Raw genomic sequence first — 24,894 nt, 5'->3', positions numbered from 1 at the left:
TTATGTTGTGAAATGAAGGCTTTATTGAACAAAACCCTCAGTGGTGTTCCACTATATCATCCATTAATTTATTTGCGTTGCTTCCCCATGAGCTAGACAGCCTGTTATGGCAGTGTGTGGCATTTGTCTCATCAATTCGTTCATGTGTTTTCTTGCTCTTATTTGTTGTCGTTGTCTTTTTAGTTTTCTTTTTATTCCTGTGAGTGTTTATCGAGAGCTTGGAGATGAATGCAGTCAAGGTTACTCGCAGCATTAAAACCACAAATCTGGATATTTCTTTCCACCTACAACCTCTTTTTCACCCTTCTGTTGAACCCCTGCTCTCTTATCTCCATCTCCCTCTATCTTCGCTTCATCATCTGAACAGCTCAAGATGAAGTGCTTGTATGGAACTTTAGTTAATCCATTCAAGCCGCTCCCACAAAATCTCACTCAGTCTGTTGGACTTCGATTGGCTAAACAATGTTGAGTCTGCACTTGAAAGTGCTGGCAAGCTTTATGGTTCTGTACCAATAGTAGCTGTAGCTAACCTGGCCAGTTGGAAATGACAGTGAATTTGCCACCATTTTAACATTAGCTTGACTATCATAACATTCAACACATTGAAAAACATTGCCTGTGCAAAAGTTGTTTGTTTTTAATTTTTTTTCTTCATTGGATTAAAAAAAAATTTAAGTATTGAATTGGGTAACAAAGGCAAAACAAATTTTTAAATGGCATATGTAAGATTATACTCTTTAGAAGATGTTTTTTTTTTGTACTTAATCAACAAAATATGCAGTTTGACCAGGGTGTCAGCACTCTTACATATGACTGTACCTAAATACAATTTATTAAATACATTTAAATATTATTAGATATGATTAAATAAATGTAATTGGTTTTATCCTGTGCTGCAGTTTCTTATTAGGTTGCATGGGCTTTTCGCCAAGTTTCTGTAACGCTTGTCCAGTTGGTATGAAAAGAAGTGGATGTAAAAAGCCCACAACTACATCTCTCACTTTATAATCTGAAGAGTTAGCAGAAGTAGTTTTGTTAATAATTTCATATTTATTGAAATGGTAATTGCCTTTTTATGTTAGAAAAAAAGTAGATTTTAAATAAAATGTGTGGATATGATGCCTATGACCTTCTCTTTTCTCAGCTGTCTCCGGTTGTTCCAAATACTAACCTGTTTATTCTCTATTGCTCAGTACAGCACTGCTTTTTTTCATTGTCATTATTATAAAAAGCAGAAGCTTCTCACTGATGCATTACTTTATTAAACAAGGCCACACCACTGCTTCCTAATCTCGCGTCGCATATGCACACCAACTCAATTTCACCTGCAGCAGATCTGTGGTAGGATGTGATTATTTTGATATGACCTCTCTTTTTAGCCAGTTAAAAAGTGTCAAGCTGAATCACAAGATGCAAATGACAGTAATAAATCCAGTAATGATATGGAGGAGATTCCTCTCAAAGCTCTGCACCCGGTTACTTAATGAGTTTGGTAATTGGCTTTCTGCAGCTCTCTCTCTCTCTCGCTCTCTCTCTCTCGCGCTCTCTCTCTCTCTCGCGCTCTCTCTCTCTCTCTCGCGCTCTCTCTCTCTCTCGCTCTCTCTCTCTCTCGCTCTCTCTCTCTCACTCCTCCCTTGCTTACTTGCTCTCGCTCTCTCTCCTCTTTCTATATTCCACATCTAGCAGCAGTCACACAGGCCTCAGGCTACACAGCTCATCTTTACCTGGTCCTTTAACTATATACACACACACACTTAAAAGCACACAGCGTTGAAGCGATGGCTTTGTGGCTACTGTCTCACTGCAGAGGATAAGATGGCTCCCATCACTTGTAATTTGATGAGTGTGTCCTGTGTGGATAAGTGAATAATGCATGGTGACAAAGACTGAAGATGGAAACATCTGTTATGATTAGAGGTGCAACGATACCAGCATCAGCAGCAATGTTGCCTGATATTGATACTAAGTTCTGTATTTATAATAATATAGAGGTAATACTAGTATAATAATATTGGTAGAATTGTATAAAACTGAGATGTTTATTGATGGGTTAAATAAGTCATTTCACGTGCAGCCTTGGGCCATCGCCCTTGATATAAAGGTTCCTTTGCTCTTGGCTTGGACATATAGTTCTAGAGGGACAAAACTTTACTACAACTTTTGTCCAGTCTAATCCACAAAGTGACACTGTGGCTGCAGGTTTTCATTCCAATAAAGCTGGAGCTCACACGAGCTCACATTTCAAGCTGATCTCCTGCTTGTTTGGAATGAAAACCTGTAGCCACACTGACCCTTCATGGATTGTGTTGGACACCCCTGCTTTAATAGATATCTTTCTCTTGTGTTATGTTTATATGGATTCTTGTACCAGAACCAGCCATAATAACTTTCTATGTAACCATTTTTTGCTAGTTTTTATCCCTCAGTTAAGCAGACTGTTTTTGTTACTGTGTAAATTAATGTGATTAAGCTCTGTTTTGATTGGCTTGTCTCTATTGTGCTTCATTTAAAAAGCAATCCAGGCTGCAACACTCCTTGTGACTTCAGTGTTGGTGGGTGGGGCTAAACTGCTATGAGCTGAACACATGGATATAAATGTGTTGGTTTGTGTGACATCACAACATAAGTAATTTTAAATTGGGCTATTTTCAGCAGCTTGCATGTCATGTTATAGACTGTGTAGTGAATTAGTGTATTATGAAACAATATTTAGATGCTACGTCTTTTATTTAACAAATAGTGAAGAATGATGAGTCCTTTAAATAACCACCCATTGAAAGGGAACCTGAAGTGATTATTTTATGGCTTCACTACTGAAACCCCTTTTTGTACCTTTAGTTTTAAGAGTGTTTAAAGACTCAGGCTTGGATTTACATGTTTGTATTTTTGCCCTCTCAGAGCTTTGGGAAAATTGCCTTAGGCAGCCTGCTTATCTCCCACTTAAGGCTAGTGCTGTAGCATGCAGGGAACATTATAAGAGTACATAGAACAGCTTTGGTGGTGTAGTTTGAAGACGCTAATGTGCAAAGCATAAATGTTTGATAAAGCCTCACACATTTCTGTAAAAGCTGCAAATGGTGTATTGTACTGCAATTAGCATCCTCTGTCATTAGCATTAGGGATGTTTGCTATTGTCGGGGAAATTAGTCAAATGAATCTAGCAAGAAGGCTTACTATCATGATCATACCCTTTTTTTTTTTTTTTTTTTTGAAAGAAAAGTATTTGAATATCCCAAGTTGGACACATCATTACATAGAACATATTGTTTCTATAAAGCATCACTCGCATTAGGACCCTGAGCTTTTTGCCTGTAATAATCTCAAATTAGCAACAAAAGCGTGCATTTTCCTTATGTGAACATCCATGTTCTCTCAATTATTTTGTTGTGTACTTGGGCCTGTACAGATGTTCTGGTAAAGGTCAGTAATGGTATCTGTGGTTAGTTCTGGCTGATGAGGTGATTTCTCAATATTCAGAAACAATATCAGCCCCCCAACACATACACACACACACACTCCGAACACATGGGAGGTTTTACAGATTAGTGTGGCTGGAAGGATGTCAGTCTTTGGAGAATGATTCAGCACTGCAGCAGGCTGTGTGTGTATGTGTGTCAGTCTCTCTCTCACTCAGCTGGGTGTGCTGCACTTCTGTCATGCGGTTTGTTTTCTCTGTTTGGTGGAATGTACCTGCAGCCCGGGAGAACAATAACCCCTCTGTTGTTCCTGCTGAGTGCCTTCCACACGCCACTTTTCAAACAGACCTAAACTTTCCTTCCCTTTGTTTTCATTCTGCATATCTCTGCTGTGACGCACTGGCAGCAGCTCATCCCATCGTGGACTACCAGGATCTAGAGCTGGAGCCTCTACAGTAGGACTGTGTTTAAAGATTTATATACTCATGGACATACACACATCAATACAGTGATGCCTGTGTCCATATTTATAAATTGGCTTCCACACGTGGTGCTGTTGTAAAACCGCTACCACATTCAAATCTGAAACTGTGATGTTTCTAACCTTCAGTATGTGCAAAGTGGTCAAGGTTTTTCTCTTTATTTATTATTATTTGTATAAAAGCCTGTATTGGAGATGAAGTTGCTCTCTGATCCCTTCAGTCCATTTCAGAGAAGATGGACTGAATTAATTTGTGTGCTTTTAAGTGCTTGAATGAAGTGAGTATCCCTTATTTAACTGTTAAGGCATCTTAGTTTGTGCACTCAAGCTATTTTCACTCAAACAGATGTTTTTTGTTAGCAGTAGTAGTGAGTTATTTGTTAGTAGCCAGCTGCGCTTAGCCGTTAGTGCTTTTGATGTGTTTGTCACTGCTTTGGGTTGCAGTGCTGTTAAATACTAAGCACTTGATCTTATGAGGATGTATTTAATCTTGACCCTATGCTCTGAGCAGCATCTCAGAGAGACCCATGCCCATAACATAGCCCTTAGAATTGCCCTCTATATTGTTTACATATTTATAAATATTGAAATTTTTAAACATTACGATAAACATTATTTAAAAAATGATTAGTCCTAACTTTGTTTATTTAAAACATTCTGAGGCAAAAATTGTGACTCAATGTTGAGTCATATTGTCATGTTGTGACGCTTGTATTTTAATAGAGTAATAGTGTATCATGAAATTGCTGCAATCCTGACTCTTCAGTCTGTGTGGCTTCAAGGCTGAGATGGACTTGCATAACATTAGCATGCTATCAACAATGCAGTGAGCCATATCAACATAACAAAGGCTGCCCAGTTGGTTGCGACAGCCTATAGTGTAAAAGCTGCTCGGCTCCTGAAGCCAGTTAATTGCTCAATGGTAGCCTCAATGTTGTGGTTTAAGCACTCAGTCTCAAAGGTAAACAGTCTATAATATCACACCACTGGCAGTGATCTGATTTCCAGTATCACTTTTTGGCTGATTCCAGTAATAAAAGCTTTAGATACTGGATGAAAAAAGAACAAATCTGATCCTTTTCTGTAACAAATCTAGCTTGAAATGTTATAGAATCACTTACAGCACAACAGAAAACAGCATATAATAGACTGCATTATGTGGCGCAACATACCATAAAAACGCAAGTCATTTTGCATATTTTTGCCCTGCAAGTTAGGCGAGTTTGCCTGGAGAAAATACTGGGGATTTGTATAAGTTATGTCATATACATACATATATAATCAAATTGGTATCAGTACCAGCCAGTTCTCAAGGTTTCATTGCCGCCATCTCTGTCACACCAGAGGCATTTATTGCCTTGTTCCTCACAGAGCAGACATTCATATTCTGGAAGTAATTCATACAGCTGTTAATTGCTTTCTAAATTATTAATCAATTTCAATCAGTTGAAAAGGACTGAGAGCGCTGTATAATAGTCCTGTGTGGTTTATGAGTCACCCAAACCCATATGCCTCCGTTTCAGAAAACGCTTGATAGCATCAGCCTGCTTTATCGCACACACACCGAGATGTAAACAGTGAGTCACAAACAGCAGACTTAAAATTGCCCCTTTGGAAGTCTTGTACTGAAAAGTCAGGGAATTATAGATATGGTTTTATATCCAATGTCTTTGTTCTTCAGTGTCTGATTACACTCATGTATTTTTTAGCATGTGTTTGATATTGCGTGTTTTAGTGTGCTTCCTCTCAGCGTCCATAAGGGGGCAGCGTGAGAGGATACGTCCTGCTGAACAGGATTGCTCTCACATGGCAAGCACTCACTCTGTGATCTAATGGATTTGGACAGCAGAGCTGTAAGCAATGGCCTCCGTTCTAGTTGTCTTTCCACTGCCCACAAGAATCTGTGGCATCTCTGGGAAATTTAGGCCTGCTGAAAATATTTAAGTGCTGTATGTATGGTCACTTTATGGTTTCGCTAACCATTTTCTGGTCTGTGTTTTGTTTTCCTTCGCTTTACACTATTTGTTCATTGTTTAGAATGTGCACAAATGTTCAGTGTGTTTGTGCTGCGTGCTGTTATCAGATGTTTTCATTTTGCCTATTGACAAAGGCATTGGACTGGAACAGAGAGCTTTTCATTTCAGACACCTTGATGATTGTTTGAAGAATAGCCCCAATCCCTGTGTCAGGCATTAGTGTTTTACTCAAACTGACTTGGGCTTTTTTTTATTTTTTTATTTTAACATTTGAAATGAATGTTGTGTGTTGTTTGCTTAGATACAGAGCCTGTCTGAATGAGTGCTGTGACTCTAGGGAGAATGTGTGACTGAGCAAAGTAGCACATAAGGAAGTACAGTACTGTGCAAAAGTCTGAGACCGCCTTTCAATCTGAAGGGATATTTGAAGTTGGTTGCACCATCTGCTTATCATGATCCAAGTAATCCCACACATTCAGGGATGTTGAGGGCTGGACTTATAGGGTCAGTCATTCTAGAAACAGAAGCAGCTTCTTTGTTTAATTTGCATTTTTTCCTTCTTTCTCAAGCGGCTTCTTGACAGCTACACATCGTTTTTTAGTTGAGCTAAGATAGATTTTCTCCCATTTGTAAAAGATTAAAGCTTTAATTCTCATTTTATCTGGTTGTGACAGTTTTGTTGGTCTACCAGCACAGATGTTAAGTTTTTTTGGAAAATGAAATGTACTTAATAGCAGTGATGACTGGAACTGATATAAATGAAGGGTGTTCCCCGACTTGCACAGCACTTTGTGTGTGCACATGTGTCTAACTGTCTGTGTTTAGGGAGCGAGGGAGGAAGGGCTGCTTGCCCTGATGGGCCATTTACAGCTAGCAAACAAAGAGAAAATTCAAGACGGTCCACACAAGAGCTTCACAGCTTCTTTTAATGACCCGCGGTGAGCTCATGCGCGTGTGAATTCGGGCGAATGCTGCTGTTTATTTTTCACCAGTAACCACTCATTTGGGTCCATGCGTGAGTTTGTCTATGAGGGCTGAAAAATAGTGGCCGTTTACCACTTGTCTCTCAACAAGCTCTCTGCTGTGTTATTACACGAGAGGAAGGCACAGTCTTCTCCTTCACTTGCTGTGATCTAATTTGTTTGCCAGGTGACAGCCACACATCTGGAATGGCCGGTGCTTACACTGCTTTTTCCTGATGGCGTGGTTTAAGCATTTAACTGCCGCTTGAGAGATGAATTCTCCTGAGGTTGTATAGCTTGGCGATGCAATAAATAAAGCCAACACATGAGTGTTGCAGGGTTTTTGGGGTTTCCTGGGTTTGCCAACTGTGGCTGAATGGCAAAGTAAACAAGCCTAGCTATGCAGGGCCCTACCTCAGAGTGATCTCTCAATGAAATTGAGCGTTCTGTGCGTTGCATCAAAGAGCGTTTTTTCTCTCCCTCTCTTTCTCTGTGCTGTGTTTATGATGTTAAATAACAGGTTGGTGAGGCAGTTATCTCACAAATGACTGTTTGAAACGGGAGAATTGTAATGTTTGGGTTAACGCTTGTCTTTTGGGATTGTCTAAGAACACGGCTTATTTTGGAGTCACTGTAATGAGGCTGTGTAGGAAAATGTCTCTTTATTTGAGCCGAGCCAGACCTCGACTTAACAATGTTTAATTCCGCAGAGGGTGAAGCCAATTAAACTTCCTTTATTTGTCACTGTTCAAGAGGACGGAGCCCGTACTGTTTATTTTAGGTGTTTTTTTTTCCTTTTTTTTCCTCCCCCTTTTTTGGTCATTTGTGCTTCAGAACGCCATTCCAGGTGCTGTTACACAGCTGTGCTGTTCTCTCAGCGTGTCTGGTCATAGCCTAGACAACGTTTCTTTTGGCTCGTATACCCCCTTGACCCACCGCCCACCTACCTTTCAATGTGCCCCTTCCTCAATCTCAAAACTTGTAGAAGAGGCTCCTGCTAAAAGTGCCAGAATGCTAAGATGGCAGTGGGTAAATTGAAGTCAAGTTTTTCTCGTCAGCTTGTGGAGAGAGCCTGTCAGCAGATGCTGCGCATGTTTGAAGGCAGAGAAAATGTGAGTGGAAGTTGCTTGTGTCTCTTGAAGGGAAACATGAGTGCTGGTTCCTGACGGCAGCATCAGAGTGTGAATATGACCCCTGGCAAAGAGAGGGAGCGAGGAATGAAGCGCTGTGATCATCACCCACCTTTTTTTTTTTTTCCTTTCCACCAATCCGGACTCCCATTGTTTAGTCTTGCCTTGAAAACGTCTGCTGTGGGCCCTGCACTTTCCTTAAGGCTACGCAGAACAAAGTAGGGCTTTTTTTTTTTATATGCAAAGCGCACCTTTTTCAGTAGCCATCTGAGAAGCAGGTTTCAAGCCATTTTTTTCCTTTATACTGTCTTTACTGCTGTGTTGTAAGTCTTTAAATAAGGAATAGAGTGCCTTGAATCTTTTTCCACTCTCCTTTTCCTAACTGTCTCTTTTTTTTCCCCCCTCTTTCAGTCAGAATCTTTCTGCTTTCCACTTGTCTGCAGATCCCTGCTGAATGTATTAAATGAAGTTACTAGATATGAGTGCTTAAGGGGCCAGGGCCTCTGAGGCTTGCCAAGGCGCTCACAAGCTTGGCTCACTCATCCATGTCACCTTTTTTTCTGTTGTTGTTTCAGCTACTGCCTGACTTATTTGTATTTCAGAGCCTTGTATTTCAGAGTCTCTATTTAGATGTAATCAGGCAAAAATAAGCATGACTGCTCTTTTTTTTTTTTTTTTTTTTTTTAAGTGTTTAATGAGACCATTACAAAACTGATGAAGAGAAATTGATAGCAGAATGAATTGTTCCTTTGCACAAGACATGAATTCTGGCTCTAGTGCTGCTCCTCTGTTGAGCCTGTTTTCACCAGCAGAAATGTTCAATGAAGAAAACAGAAGCATCCCCCTCTCCCCCTCACTCATTTTAATTCTCTCTTTTTGATGTAGCTTGATATCTACCATCTGCTGACAGAATAACTAATCTATTAGGAGTTATTCCCTCTGTCAGTCATCGTTTTAGTCCGCGGCTGGTTCTTTTTACAATGTTAAATGAGACAGCGCTATGATAAACTAGCGTAAGCAGAGACTGCGCCCCACTTGAGGTATTGTGATGGGGTGCTGAATACAGAGCAGAAACTGAATAGAAACAGTCAGCTTCCCAGATACATGCTTAGGCCTGTAGAATGTGGAGTGCTTTGCTTGTAACTGCACCGTTGTCTCCTTTCATTATCAGTTAATGGTGCCCAACTTGACAGGGCCATGTGATAAATAGAGGAGCTGTGAAATCCTGGAGGTGGAGTTTTCGTCTGCCTGATAATGGGATCTCCTCTGCTTGTGGAAGAACCATCTGAGCGCAGGAAATGCAAAGTATTCGCCCTTAAAACAATCCCGTAAATAGTTGGGCCTTTTTCCTATGAACTCCCTACTGGTGTTTTTTTTTTTTTTTTTTTTTTTACCAGGCTGTTCTGAGAAAGGCGCCAGTCTCCTCTGAAACACTGCACACTTTTACAGCGTGTTCCACCCGAAGATTTACAACAGTCATCAGCATAGAACGGGTTTGTTACCCCGTGTGTTTTGTGGCGTGTCAGTTTGTGGCTGAATTGCGGCCATGTGATGGGTTTTCAGTTCCATTAATGGATGTCACTCACCCTGGAGAAATGCGCCTGTGTGCACATGACATTAAAATGATTTAATATTCATCAGCTCAGTCCTAGTCTTCTTCGCATTGTTTGTGTTTTTTTTTTTTTTTTTTTTGCTTTGTTTTTTTCCCCCTTCTCTGCTGCGGTTTTGTGCCCACGCCTTCTGCAGCTATTCACTTCAGTGCAGTAATTGACCGTCTGCAGCCGTGTCAAACGCGCCGTTGTGTGTTTTCCTCCTGAGCCAGGAGCTAATCTGCTATTGGCAGCCTGGGAGCCATGATTGGTATCTCTTTGAAAAGTGCATTCTCTAAATATCTTCCTCTAGCACAGTGAGAATTTGAACTCCGGTTGGACTCAGTGCGAGCACTGCCGGAGGAGGCTGAGAAAGGATAGGAATAAATAAGGATGTACTTGAGTAAATGTAATAAATATGCTTGAATGTGCAGCCCAAATGCTTGCTGGGAGGGAGGAGGTTGCCTGCTGTGTGTGTGAGTGGCGCGCATGCACACGTGTGAGTGTGTGTGTGTGTGTGTGTGTGTGTGTGTGTGTGTGTGTGTGTGTGTGCGCTGGGGGGGTGGGGAGTGGGGTTCTGGGCTGAGCTGAGCTGAGGATTGTCAGGAGAACAGGAGTCACACTGTCTCTGGCTTCCCTGGAGCTGGAGAGCGTTTGCCAGCACTGAGATCGCTAGGGACACCTCCTGCTTTTGAAAACCTGACAGGCTACATGCTTTGCAGCACAATAAAGGGCCCACACCACACCAAACTTGATTCCTATTGATCTCCGCTGCCGCTCCAAATATATGCTTTATGTTGGGTGGTGAGGAGGACAGCCTTTATACTGCGGGTTTTGATTTGCGTGTTTACACTTTGCCCAGGCGAGACAATAGGGCTGTGCGATGTGACTATAATTACATTTTCACCAAAAATTATGTCACAAACTCTTATAAGCGTGAATAGAAAGTCATGATGCATTTTTTTTACTTCCAAGTGAAGGGAGGATTTCTTGGTTGGCTGGGTGTTTTTGCTCTGTGGTAGGTGGGGGTGGTGAGAGGAAGAGGTGGGGGGGGGGGGGGGGGGGGGGGGGGGGGGCGGGGGGGTGACATATTTTTGGTTCATTTTATGTATCCCTGCCTGCTAGAGCATGATGTAATCCAAAGGCATTTTGAAGTCATTACATCTTGATAGATTATGCTAACATTTTATTATTGGCCAGGGACACAGGAACAGGACATAGGAACTAGTAGGCTTAAAGTGGTCAATTTTGACTTAATCTGTGTTCTTTAAAGTCAACATGAAGTGCATGTTTTAAGAAAGTATTTTAGACTGGACTCCCAGGTAGTGTAGCTGTACAAGTTTTCACCCTGTTGTCGAGACATCGGTTGTTCAAATCCCAAAGATACCAGTAGTCCAAGAGACCATAACTGGCCTTGTATATTAGGTATAAAGTGTTGAAATGCTGGAGGGGGTCTCTCTTTTCCCCTCAATCTATTAAACCAAAAAAAATTATGTATCAGGAAAATAAAATCAAATATTGTGATGCTATATTTTTGCCACGTACCTACGACACACAATACTGTAAAGACTACAAAATTATGTATATTGGAAAAAACATTGACTGACGTTACATGATTTACAGTACACTTAGCACTTTTTACAAATGTGTGCTTGAATACCAGTGAATAACAGTGTGATTACAGCAGACTGTAAATGCATTAACTTATTTGAAAACATTACTGTGTTTTAATTGACACTCTGTAGTAAATACCTTCAACAGTGTTATGTCTCTGAAGTATCAGCAGCCATCCTGTGACTGAGAGACAGATGTAGTTAGCTTGGAGTGGCTCAGCTAAACTGGAGTGGCCCTCATTGAAATGATCCTAATGGGATTGTGTATGTTTTAGAAAGTTTTATTTTATTTAAAGTTATATTTTATAAAATTAACACTGGGGAAAAACAGAAGCAAGTAGACAGTTTCAGTAGTAAAGGCTTAAAAAGTCAGTAAAAAAAAAAACAGTTGCAGCATGTATGGGAATTTGAAACTGTCACTGATACACTGGTTTTGACGAAAGACTGAGCAACTGATTTAAACTCTAGGTTACACCTACATGCATTCTGTCTAGTCTTGTTTATGGCGCAGTTACACTGCTTACAATCACTGCTTCGCCAACAGATGCACTTATTTGAATTGAAATGTGTATTTTCTGAACCAAACTAATCTCTATAGTATATAATCGGTTCTCTAGAATCAAAAGGTTTGAACACTTGCAACATCACAAACTGAAATGAAGAATCACATCAAACCTAAAACTGTATCGTTTCACTTCCAGTCAGCAGCTCATGGTCCGCTCTGACAGGGTGAATAGCTGTGTGTGAAACCATGATAATGAATAAATTTAAACCCTTCAGGTGTAAAATGATCACCCCAAGCCGCGTCGTGCTAAGTGAATTCGCAGCCTTTGTTTGGTCTCTCGTCGTCAGCCCGTTCATTACTGAAGGCTGGAGCACGAGCGCGCAGAATGGCTGGCTTGATTTGGCCGAATTAAACCATCTCCTCGACGGCATGCTTTAAAAAATATTCGCCACGTGTTCTGATCATGTGGGCCAGTTTTCTCTTTTTCTGCCTGGGTGATGAACAGGCTCTCTCACTCTCACTCGTCCGCGGTTGCTTTCATATATTCCTTATGGGAGGAGTTGAGCTCGAGCTGCACCGTCTTTGCTTAGCGGTGCACTTTGGAGCTCCGACGGTTTTAACCGATCAATCACGATCCGTTTGGTGCTCCTTTTGTCCCGGCGGTCATTTGAATCCAGTCCGTGTTTTGCTTTCAGTCGCTTTTTAGCAGCGTGTATGTGTAGAGAGGGAGGGGGTGTAATTCTCCTTCACTAGTGTCTGGATAAAGAAAGACTAGGTCAGCCATGTGGATGCGTCTGTTGAACAGCTGAAGGGGGGTTACACACACACACACACACACACACAAACACACACACACAGAGAGAGAGAACGTGGTGTGTGCGTGCGTGCATACATATGAAAGAGGGAGTGCGCGAGGAGGGGGGTAAAGCGTGCGCGCGCGTGTGCGTGTGAGAAAAAGGAAGCGGAGAGTGTGTAAACGGCGAACTCCACTGATATTTTTTTCCTCTCTCCTCCTCGCTCTCCCTTCCTACCCTCGAAGTACTGCACTGGCTCCACTTCTCAAACGTTTTCGGACTTACCACACGGCGAGAAGGACTTGAGTGAGCCGTTTGTTTCCACAGAGAACCCCCCCCCCCCTCTCTTTCCCCTCCTCTTCTTAGTGGCGAGTTGAACGTGAATACATTAGCAGAGCGAGGGCGTCTTTTGTTGAAGCAAGTGCCCGTTTCCATCCGTGTGGACGGCGGCTTTTTTTTTACCGGATGAAGTGATACGGTTACCGTGTCTTTTTTCTCTTGGTGGGATTTCTTTGTTTTGGCCCAGGCCGATAAGTTCGGCGGGGTCATCTGTTAGAAACAGACGAGGATTATACCCTTCCTTCGAGGCTGTGGAGTGGAAGTTAGCCGGGCAGACTGGAGACTGTAGCGGGTGAGTACTACTACTCAGCGACCGCGGATGAAACACAGCGAGTGGGAGGGGGGGAGGAGGTGGGGGGCGGTGGTGGTGGCTGGAGACGGAATCCTGGCAGCAGAGCTGGAAAGCACGGGGTCCACTTGGAGTGTGCGCTGCAAGCGTTTCACTTTTTTCCTCTCTCTCCTTCTTTCTTTTTTTTGTTGATCAAGCGAGGCGCGCGTGCTCTTTTAGGAACACTCGATGACTTCTAGCAAGTAGGTTAATGCTTGATGTTTTCTAGTAAGTACACACTGGAGGTGGGCACTGAGTTTACCCACCATTAATGCCACATCTGCTCCGGTATCTTTTATTTGGATTTTTCATTCGTCTGTGCGAGCTTGTCTGAATGCAAATCGTTCCCTTTTCTTGTCAAACTTCTTAGAGTAATGATACTGATCTGGGATCAGCCTGTGCCTTTTAATATAATACAATGAAATTCCATGACCTGATCTTAGATCAGTGTTCTTGCTCTGAGATGCGTGATAAATGTGGGTCATTGTGGCTAAAAAGTGAGCCTAATTGATTATATTGAATGTAGTGTTTTGTTCACGAGGCTAGTGATTTTTATGTAAACAAAACAAACTCTTACAAGATGAGAATAATAGTGTGACGTAATAAACCAACTTCAAATGAGCACTGTTAGATGTTCCACCAAGGTATGACTAGACAACATATCACTTCAGACCAGTCTGAACTATTTCTGCAGCTTCATGATACTAAATTTAGTTACTGGACATTGAACGTGTTAAGAAATCTGTATGGGGCAACTCTAAAGATTGAATGACGTCGCATTGGCGCTTCTCTTCCTGCTGTTTTCAAACTTACTTTTTGTTTTTGTGAACTTAAATGCACCAAAGTGAATTATGTATGTGTGGAATTTGAAGTGGTGTGCTCTGACATCAGAATGTTCACTACAGCTTTATCTTTGTCCAACTATATCAAATAACAGATTGGGATAAAAAAACAAAAAAAAAACTTGCTAATCTGTTAGTCAGTCACAACAGTGTGCCTACAATGACGATTCTCTACCCTCCCCTTCCCCCATGTGTTGCTCTCCAGAGATTGTAAGTGATGAGTTATAACCTTTTGTTTACTGCAAACCCTAAGAGCGGCTGAGAGAGAGTGGCTTTTTTTTTCTTTTTCGGTAGACTTGCTTGACCAGTTGGAGGCTGCTGTGGAACAGCTAAGTAAGCTTAACTTCTCTCAGTTGAATAAAGCATGTGAACCATGGCCTGTGATGGCTGGTGTGTGATTAGTCAAGCCCAGAGCAATGTGGGAGTTGTAAGGAACACGAGTGACTGGCCGTGAGGTGGGGGGATGGTGGGTGGTGGTTGAAGAGACTTGTCTTAAACAGTATTTGTTTCACAGTTGGGCTTATCTGATTTCAGTCTACAAGTCCCATGTGTGAGGGGGAAGTATCTTGTTTTCTTTTCTCTGTAATCGCTGTTTTATTGGCCATACTTGATTTTTGTGTGATCTGGACTGCACAAGGCTACCTTTTACATGCCCTAAAAGGGACATTCCACTACTTTGTCAACATCATATGTATTTTGGTGGACTATGATTCAGCGTACATTAAGGATACCCCCCCCCCCCCCCCACCATAATACTAAGGTCATAATATCTAGTCAGAAGGTCTTGCAGTGTTGTAATTCAGGGCGAGAAAAGGTTGTCTAAACTGAAACTATCTTAGTAATTATCAGCTATATTGAACATCCCATGACGTAACTGTTTATGTCTGACAATAGCAGACTTAAGATCCACAGTGGAGGAAAGTCCATTACAGAGGAGCTTTGCAACAGACCTTACACAACATACAAACCACAAAATAAATCACGGCTCTTGTACATCTAACTGACCTGCCCTCCCCTGTTGTGAATGCTAGGGTATTAATTGTCACATGGTTATAGGGTTATTCTCAACAGTCCTCAGCTTCTCTTCACATATTTTCAGTCTGTCCCTTGTTAACTGGGAAGTGACCTCTACCTTAATGATTCCTTGGTGATTAATTCAATGGAGTTGGAGACCACAGATTGCCTAATTCATAGGACAAAGACTGCAGATAACAGAAATCGAGGCTTAACTCGTGCCCAAACAGCCCTCGTCACCCTTTGCATGCATACTCCTTTTAAATTTGATGACTAAAAGAGATGATGTCAGTTGCATTGTTTTATTCCATATCACTTTATTTATTTGTTTGTTTGTTTTTTAAGATATGTAGATCAAAGACATGATGGTAGTTGCCTTTGAGGGTGGAAAATGTACAGAGGCGTTTAAGATACTGTAACGCTGGAAGGGCTTCTGTGTGAGCGGTTATCTCGCAATCAAGCGCAGAGTTGTACAGAGAAGATTTTCAAACCATGAGTCAGAGAGATATGACTAAAAGATAAGGATTAAGCATTACTAAAAGATGGAATTTGCCATTCTACAGACATCTCGACTTTAGATCGCTAATCTGTAATCATAACAGGCATGTGCAGAGTATCTCTCCTTAATCCCTTAGTTTATAGAATAGAGAGGAAAAACCTTTTATGAACTCTGTTACTCATGCCATGGCTTTGAGGATAGCCTGAGGTAAAAAGTCAAACATTTAGACAGCAGTCTCCCACAGAGGAACTAAAGGCAAGAGCGAGGAACAGCATGTTTTCATTGTCTTGTATTACCCTCAGAGAAACCTCATTGAGAGGCTGGATAACCTTAAAGTCCATACGCATCGTTTGAGTATTAAAAATACTGTGTACTCTTCAGTGTGATTGAACTCTCCATGTCCAAGCTTGTATCCCCTTTGACCTGCGAGTTGGGTTTAAGTAGAAAGATAAAATGTACCCTTGTTTGACTTGACTGCATAAGCAGAACAGCAGCTGGTGCACCATAAATAAGGGGAAAGTGGAGTTCCCAAATGTCCTTCCCACTCACTGATTTTAAGAGGTGACTGTGTGTGAGCGTTTTGGATGTGTGGGTGAGTAGATAAATTGGATGTTTTGTAGGGTATTTCTCTTTTGGTTTTTGAAATGACAGTTCTTTTTGTTTTCTGGCTTCCCAGCTACTATTTTGTAGCTTGAATATGAAACCAAAGGCTGTTCTTTCACCGCTCCTCCCCCCCCCCCCCCCCCCCCCCCCTCTCTTTTCTAAGAAATCTTTCAGTTTCCATGCTTTTGCGTTTGAGAATCTCCCCAGAGGTCAACCAGCAGTTTACTCTAACTGAATAATTGAATTAGCAAGTTGCTCTGTTTCTGAAGGAAGTGCTCAATTCTGGTAACGTTGGATGTGTTTACCAAGCGCCTTTGACTGTGACAAGCAGGGAGAACTCTGTGTGAGCGCATGTAAGAATGGTAAATAGATGAATCTGTTGCTAATGATGGGAGTGCTGTATGTTTTTAAAGTTGCCTTTATGATTCGTCTGTGCACTGGAGCTTCAATTGCAGTGCGTGGGTGTATGATTAACTGTGTCATCTCTCTCCCTGAACAACTGTTTGACTGCTTGCCTTCGCGGTGTAGAAAGTCTATTAAATGTTTAATGCTTAAACGCACAGCAACACCCAGCCCAGTGTGTTTCATAGCAGCGGCAGTAAAGAAAGCTTGTTGGTAAGCCCTATTGTAATTGCATTGTGTATGAAAGGGTGTTTCTTGGAGCTAGATTGGAAATATGCATTCAGGTATACCGAATGTACTCGAAGTACATGAGCGTGCATGCTCAAACTACTCAATCTAAAGGAGGTCATACATAGCTGTACACTGTTAGAAATAAAGGTACTGTGCAGTTACATTTCTCATTAATCAAGGCATAATGTATATGCTCCCTTAAAGGATTTAAGGTTCAATTGTTTACCTTACATAAGTGTTTCCTAGAGGATATGGAGATGAGACAGGGTGTGTGGAGTCAGTATAACTTAGAAAATATAATTTCAATGGATTATAGTACAGTTATGTTCCCTGATTTAAAGGTACTGAGATTGCCACCCCAGTGACAAGAAAGGTGTTTTTTTCTGAGAGTGTATGATGTAAGGATGTACTATTTCAGGCTTGATTTGTTACAAGATTTTCTGCTGATGTCAGCCCGATAACGTTACCAATCCCCACTGATACAGGTATGTAATATGTCATCTGTAATAGGGCTGAACTATTTGGAGAAAATATTTCAGGCTTGAGCATTGAATGCAGACTGTCAGTTCACAAGCTCTGCATTATTAGCTTGAATTTCTCCACTTTATACATTTGAGGAATGTAGGGCATAACCCATCAAATGGTTTTGATAATTGATTAGCAAATCATTTAGCTTTAATCCATAGTACGTATAACCATTTACTGAAGAACCCTTGAAAACCTTTTTTTTTTTTTTTTTTTGAGAGGATAGCAGTAAGTCCTGGCCTCCCTCAGCTAACTCTAATTGTCAGAGAAATATGTCTTAAGCATTCTGTACATAGGTATGCCTACGTGTGATCCTACCCTTAAGGGCATCAAACAGACGGTGGCTGGATCAAAGGCAGCGAGCCGGGGCTGACGGAAGGGCTTCTTCATAAAGTGTGTTGTAACGGATCAGTTGGTGCACGGAGGCAGCTGAATGTTTGACAGGGCTTGGGGAGGCATGTTATTTAATCTGCTCGCATGATGGAACCGGCTGCTATCGTGCTCGCCGTCTCTCTCTCTCTCTCTCTCTCTCTCCCTCTCTCTGCCTGCCTGGCTGTGATGGCAGCACATTTCTGATAGAGCTGCTCTCAGTGCCAGGGAGCCGGTGGCAGGGCTCAGCCCAGTAATGTTATGCTTAATGAATTAGAGAAAGGGCAGGGGTAATTAATGTCATGTTTGAGCTTCTTGCTTTGCTATTGTGCTGTTGTGGAATGTCTGTGCTCATCACAGTCAAAGCACGGAAGTTAGGTGGTGGTGTTGCAATGTTAAGCAGATTTTTAATCCTTGGGAATATATAAAGATAGAGGTACTTGTATGTTTTATTTACTACATGCAGCTTTCTTGTGAGAAAACCTGCACCTTTTGAAAGGGCTCTTTCTGGCATTGTCATTTTCAAAATGGCAAACCACCAAACTTCGGTTTGTCTTTATCCTTGTATGGAGCCTCTCCTTTGTTTACAAGAATGTAGGCTGCTTCTTGGCACCTTCCCCGTGACAATAGATACAGTAACCACAGACGCCTGCTCATTGCCTGGGCGACAGGCAGTCCTGACACAGGTCTGACCACAAAAGAGCCAGACAGGAGACACTTATAAATTCCTCCTGTAGCCTGTACCTCAGGTAGATTGATATTTTAGCTAACAGGGCTGCCTTATTTTCAGGATAATAGGCATGCTGTCTAGTTGGTGTCTCTCTTTTCTTTTTAGTTCAGAATGAGTGTGTTGTGATTGGCATTGGCATTAGCCTAAATTGTATTTAGAACTTAAAGCTTAAGCTCCTGAATGATCAAGTAGCTTATGTAAATGTATAGGTGAAGCAGAGCTCATTGGCAGTAAATGTGAGCTTGGGGATGGCCAGTAGGAAATTGGGGTAATCGAAACTGATATTTTTAATAATGCTTGACGCAGCTCAGCCCATGCTCTGGGTCTTTCACACATGGTGAGGAGGGGGCATCTGGACCTGTTAATTCAGGGCATGGTCATAAAGTGAGCTGAGCTCTCGCCTGGCCCTGCTGTTTTCCTGCCTTGTTAAGAACATCACAGGATACGTTTGGGATAGTTTGGTTTAGTTAGCCAGTGCCCTTTATTGACTTGATACAGAGATGAAAAAAGGCTTTATATGGTTGTTACAAAGCCTTTTTAGAGTTGGAGAGGGGAAAAAAACTCTGCTTTTAAGTGCTTTCATGTTGAGTTGAAATATGGGCTCTCTTCACATCTCAATTTCATTTTAGCTAGCATGTGCCATCCACAACTAGGCTGTGTTTGGAATAAAGTAATTGAGAGCCTGTGTTAGCACATTTGAATCCCTCCCTGGATTCTTAGAGGGTGAACAAAGGGTTCCCTGGCCTCTCCACCTGCAAACCATTTTCAGTTTTAGTGCAAGCCATTAAAAATGGAGGGAAAAAAAGTGACAGGTTTGAAACTTTCACAGACGCTTTGCTGAAATGCGTGTGCTTTCGAATCCTGTTTTGGAGAGTAAACATTTAATGTAAGTGTATCACAGCTTTATTTATGCATTAAATCTGCTGTTAGTGCTGAATTAAACATAAGCCTGTAAATAATGCAGCGTGCATTCCTCAATGATTACTGGCCAAGCTGTGAAGAGTGAGTTTGCTAATAATTTGCTCATTGATCTTCTATGTATGCTAACTAGTTGTGGGGGAAGTGTTGTCTGCTTAACAGACCTTTCCTGGCAGATGTTAAGGATATTGTTTGATGCAGCTCTCGCTTGGATGCTTTTTGGGTTGTGGGATATCTGCAGAACATGTTTTTATTTGTTGTGGTCGAATGAGCTGCCAATTAGAGTCGAGGTAGATAACACTTTTTTTTTTCACTCCTCTGGAATGCTTTGGTGAACAGAGATGACAGCAATTATGATCAGCATCTCTGGAACGTTTTGCCGCTGTAAGAGGTCTCCCACGTAATTATTGCGATGTGGCATTAACTAGTTTTTCCTTTTGATTTCCCTGTTAGGTTGACCCTTGTTTTAACCCATATGGCTGGGCAGGAATCATAAGGGCTTCTGGCACCTTGGGTTTGATCCACTTCATTTGTCATCTCATCCCTTGGAATAATTACAGGCATTGCAGGCTGCGCCCTGGGGAGCATTAAAGCTTATGACCTTTCTGCTCCCTTAAAAGATGAGTTCGAGACAAAGCAGCCCAGAGAGGAAGTTGTTATTAAGGAAATAATGGCTTTGACAAGTTAGGGATTAAATTGTAAACAGCCGGTGAGATGTATCAATACTTGCTGAGATAATTGATTTTTTTACTGTCTTCTCTGGGCTGTAGTAGCTATTGCTGGCTTTAATTAATGAAATTTGAGGCTGAGGTTAATACCCCTTTGATTCCTCAGGTCTTTGCTTTTAGTTTACTTCAGTCCAGTGAGACGTGAATTTAACCTCACGCAGGTTCTTTGATTCTGTGCAGCAGAAACTGATGCTTCAGATTTGCGCAGCCACATTTGAAAATGACCGTGCATGAACAGAGTGGAGAAAGATCCTTTTTGTGTCATTGAGAGTACAAAAGAGAGCGTTGGAACTCAGGGTACCACGTATGCAGTTTTAGAATTGGCTCTGTGTTCCTGTGCTTCATCAGAGTGAAGTGGCTTCATCAACACAGAAAAGAAAATCATGCTCTATTGTAGCAATACACCACTACCCCCACTCAAGCTGTCATTTAGCTCCGCAACCCAATTGAGCATTTGCATTTCCACTTGATACGGCACGCCCTCGGGCCTAGTGGAGAGCTCCTGTAAGTTTTGTGGCTGTTGAATGTCAACATTCTTATCACATTCCAGGCAGCAAAGCTTGTGAGTAAAGGTTGCATACATGTTACCGCTGCGGTTGGGTAACGTTAACTTTTATGTGCGAGTCTGAGGTCAGGTCGTTTGCATGGTTCACAGTCATGCTAGTGTTGGTAATCAGTGTGACACATGGCTCTAATCAGTTAAACACAGCTCCATATCTTCCTTCTGGTAGAGACTGAATTACTACAGGAGGGTTAGGAATTTTTGCAGTGTGTTACTGCGTTTTATAGGAGTGTTTGGCAGTCTGGATCAATAGATTGTACTCAGTTGTGACCACTGAAGGCCATTGTATGCTGAACACTGGTGAATAAAACACTGGTTATAAAATGTGATGGTAGAAAATTTTCCAAATTTAAAGTTCTCACTCGATTATATTAGTATTTTTCAGAAAGGCCAGGCAATAAATAGACCAATCAAATAATAAACACTTGCACCCTTAGCAAAGAAGGTTCTATATAGTATTAAAAATGGTTCTGTGGTGTCATATAGAACAGTTTTTCATCATTTTCTTTAAAGAACTATATATCTGCCATAGGCAAGAACCAGTTACCCATACGAAGAACCAAACATTCCAAGGGTTCTTTGAGTGATCTTTGCTGTATGGGACCATTGCCTTGTTGAAGAACCCTTGAAGAATCACTTTTTTTGAGGGTGTAGCATTTCAATCAAGTAATTTTTGGGATAGTTTATTATAAAATGAAAAAGTGGGAAAGCCAGTAGGAAAATTTAAAATATGCATTATCATGAGGCAAAACTGCCTCCTAATCATTGCTGATTCTCTGAGGGAAATTTGTTAGTTTTTTTTTAATCACATAATTTTGCCAGCTGTGCTGTTCACCAGTGAAGAAGTTAGATTTGTATGAAAAACACCCATTTCTTGTGTATTTGCTGGCAATTTCCTCAGGTGTCCAAGCGAAACACTGTTCTCTTTCTTTCCGTACTTTGAATTGTGTTCTTGTGGAAGCCCATTGCTGAGGATTCTGGCTAGTCACTAGCTGTTTATTAGATCTTTTTGCTTTGTCTTCTCTAGAGCTTGCAGCCCTTATGTAGGCTTGGTTTTGGTGCTGGAATTCAGCCGGTGCGCTTTGTGCTGCCATTCCACTGGCAGACCATTCCCCCGTTGAGCCAAAAAAAAAAAAATAAATAAAAAAAACGAAAAACTGTTTTTGTTCTCTGTCCAAGAATACCTGTGAAGTACTGTAGGTCAACCCTAGGAGCTTTTGAAACATGCAGAGTTCACTGGAGTTGCATTCACACCCAACAGTAGCCACCCACAAGGCTGAGGCATGAAATCTTTTTATCATTCTCCACTTTGAGAAGGCAGATTTGCAGAGAGCCAGCCGCTCACTCGCACAAGCAGTGGCAACAGCGGCGCTGCTCAAATTCTTGTTTGATTAAGGATCATTTCCTTATTTGCCAAATGCAAATTTGTTTTGCTTTCAGACTGAGCCATTCTAGGCTTGGGGTGGGGTGGGGGGTGGGGGGCGTGGGGTGCAGGGTAGAATAGGCATTTTTCACAAATAAAGGAAGCGGTGCTTTTGGAGATATGTATAACATCTATATCATGCCCCAACACCCCATTTTTTGTTAGATATATTCACTATACTTGGAGTCATCTCACATTAGAGCTACCACATCCTTCCTCATCCCCTTGGTACATAATAGAAGTGATTTCTCCTCTTGATAAGTCTTGAAATAGGCTTTCCTTTGGGAGTGTTGTGAGGGGAGCCAGCTCCAGTTCTGGCTTGCGCTGATTAAAGGAACACTTGTAGATAATCCGTTTGAAACGTGTGTCTGTTTCATGGTGTTGGGGGGGGTGGGGGGACTGGGCAGGAGAGATTTGGATTGGTAAATGCTTATCACCTCGGTATGAGCCGCCACTCTGCAGGGATAAATATTTAATGATGGGGAAGCTGAAATAGAGCCGTAACAGACCACTGGTGAGAAATGAAGCTGCTATTTATATGCTGCTCTATTCCTTAAAGTAATGGAATGGTGAGAGAGCCCAAGGTTATTAGTGCACATGAGATTAGCTGTTGACTCCTGCATGGCTTTGGTTTGCGTTATGCTGCTCTTGTGCCTGCACATTTGAGAGTGAAATGCCTTCTCAATTCACACTTGTGTAACTTGCAAACTGTATTGACAAACCCTTGCGAAATTGTGACGTTTTCATTGTTGACAGTTTCCACTTGAACAAGCCGGATTGCATGCTAATAATCTTTGTCTGAAGCAGTCAGCGCTGCGTATCGTGATACAGCCTTTGTGTTGTATCTGAGAAGAGTGAACGTATAATCTGTGTTTCTCACTGTTGGCTGGGCTAGTGTTCCTGACTGTTGTTAGCAACGCTAATGGTTGCTAATGCTCATGCTTGCTGGCATCTGTTCTTACTTAGCTTACATTGGAGTCAAGTCTCGTGTTGTTTTGAACTCCTGCCATTGGCCCTCGGGGACCTATAGTAGCCATAGATAGCTGTTAAATGTTATGAAATGAGCTAAAGTGATCGTAATTTGCTCAGCCATTGAGTAATAATGTTGTTTGCTGGAGTGCTCTAGGAGGCCACAGTGTCAGTATGTGCATTACTTCACTGAGTCAGTCCAATGTCATTGCGACTTGAGTGGCACCCTTTTACACAGTTCCTGGCTCAGGCTCAGAGTATGAGACTACTCGAACTCTCCAGCCAAGTTGAAAATGGGGCCTTCTTGTGTTCCCTCATGCACTCAATTGCTGTTTAGACTCTCAACGATTTTGGCCATTTCAGTGTAAGCGGACAGGTTCCAAACGCCGTGCACTCTGTCTGCTGAATGAACACAATGGATTACATTGTGGACAGAATGTTTCCATTGTGGAGATGCAGCTCTTGCAGGCACTTCCGAACGGCCGGATTGGATTACCAGCTCTTCGTGGCCAATTCAGATGAGTGCTGAGATCAATGGAGCTCTTAGCTCAAATCTAATTTGTTTGTGACTAAATTGGTAACGCAGATCAGAGATTATTTCTGCATAAAACAAAATGAATGACATCGCTAGTGTCCCATTTATTTTTGGCTGTCCGGATTCCCATAGACGTTAATTACTAGGATTTCATATTCGTTATTGAATTTTTGATTGCTGTTGAAGCACAGTTGGGTGTGCAATGTGACTGATGAGGGATATGAGGGCTGATAATCTTCTTGCTGCGTTTCTAATTGTTATTTTGCTGTGGTATATAGACAAGCTTTCCGTGTTGGATCACCTGAGATGATTTTGCTGCGTAGTGACAGGGGAGAGAGGGACTCTGCCATGTGGCCCAGCTGTGTCGTGCACTGTCCTTGCCTTTGGGTCCCTGATGATGGTAGTGCAGAGGACTTGACATTCTTCTCTGAGCGCATTCAGGCCCTTGGAAATGTTGTGTGGTCAGGACTTTGAAAAGAGGGCAAGATATGCATGCATTACAGGAGATGTGGTTTAGGGCACACATTATCAATTTATATAAGTAATCAAGTAATTTACTGATTATTTTGGCGAAAAATTGAGTAATCAGTTTTAGGAAAAAAAAAAACACTAAGAAGGACCGAACAATAACATATGCCAAAATATGCCAGAAGACTTAAAAATAAAAAAATATAAAATGCTAAAAATAAATCTAATATAAAGTATATAAAGTACAATTCTTAATGTGACATTGATTTTAGAAGTAATTAAAAACATTGTGGAAACCTTTCACTGTTCTGTGAAACTTGCTGTTTTACCCTGGAAAAGACTAACATGTCATACTGTTTTCTGTCCACATTTATTTTTCCCAATTATAGCTTAGTTAATATAACCAACATATGTCTTTATTCCATTTGCACATACGATAGTAGGCAACATTTATGAGCATATGCTATTAAGATGTTTGGAAAGAGTTTTGATTGGCTAATTCCTCAGATATTTCCCTCACCAGTCCGGCAGACTCTGGAACTTTCTTGAGATTTGTGCTAATGCAATGGTGCTGCAAAAACTCGAAATACAGCTGTCTGCAGTTTTCAATTTGAACCTATATTGCACAATATAGCATGAAGACTGAATCATGATCTGTTTCTAGTTCAAAACCGATTGCGTGCTGTTTGTAGCAAGTGTCAAAACAGTGTGTTTTTCCATTTCCTCACACAGCTGTATGAAAGGCTACACTAACAAAACAGGATAGTACACACAGTTGTAGATGAAACACAATTAAGTTAATCTATTTTTGTGATGTTTAAACATGGTCTTTGCTTGGGTAGCTAAAATACTTCTACATTATATTGTGACACTGTTATATTGTGATTTTTGTCTTTTTCCACCTCATTAATGCTATAAGAGCTACAGCCTGAGCTGTGAGTTT

General features: G+C 41.5%; 1 protein-coding gene across 3 annotated transcripts in view; it reads left to right on the top strand.

Moving 5' to 3' along the window:
* Positions 1-24,894, top strand: part of rerea (arginine-glutamic acid dipeptide (RE) repeats a) — a 185,438-nt gene that overhangs the window by 45,307 nt on the left and 115,237 nt on the right. Inside the window, exon 1 of one of the 3 annotated variants that reach the window (XM_017709337.2) lies at positions 12,619-13,097. The exons of the other annotated variants lie outside the window; for them this stretch is intronic. The gene's annotated coding sequence lies outside the window, so the exon portion shown is untranslated. Of the gene's footprint in view, positions 1-12,618; positions 13,098-24,894 lie in introns of those variants that run through there. 3 annotated transcript variants of the gene reach the window in all.

This window comes from Pygocentrus nattereri, chromosome 9 (assembly GCF_015220715.1).
Source record: "Pygocentrus nattereri isolate fPygNat1 chromosome 9, fPygNat1.pri, whole genome shotgun sequence".
NCBI classification, from domain to species: domain Eukaryota; kingdom Metazoa; phylum Chordata; class Actinopteri; order Characiformes; family Serrasalmidae; genus Pygocentrus; species Pygocentrus nattereri.
Note: the sequence above shows the minus strand (reverse complement) of the source record. Positions and strands in the feature narration are given on the sequence as shown.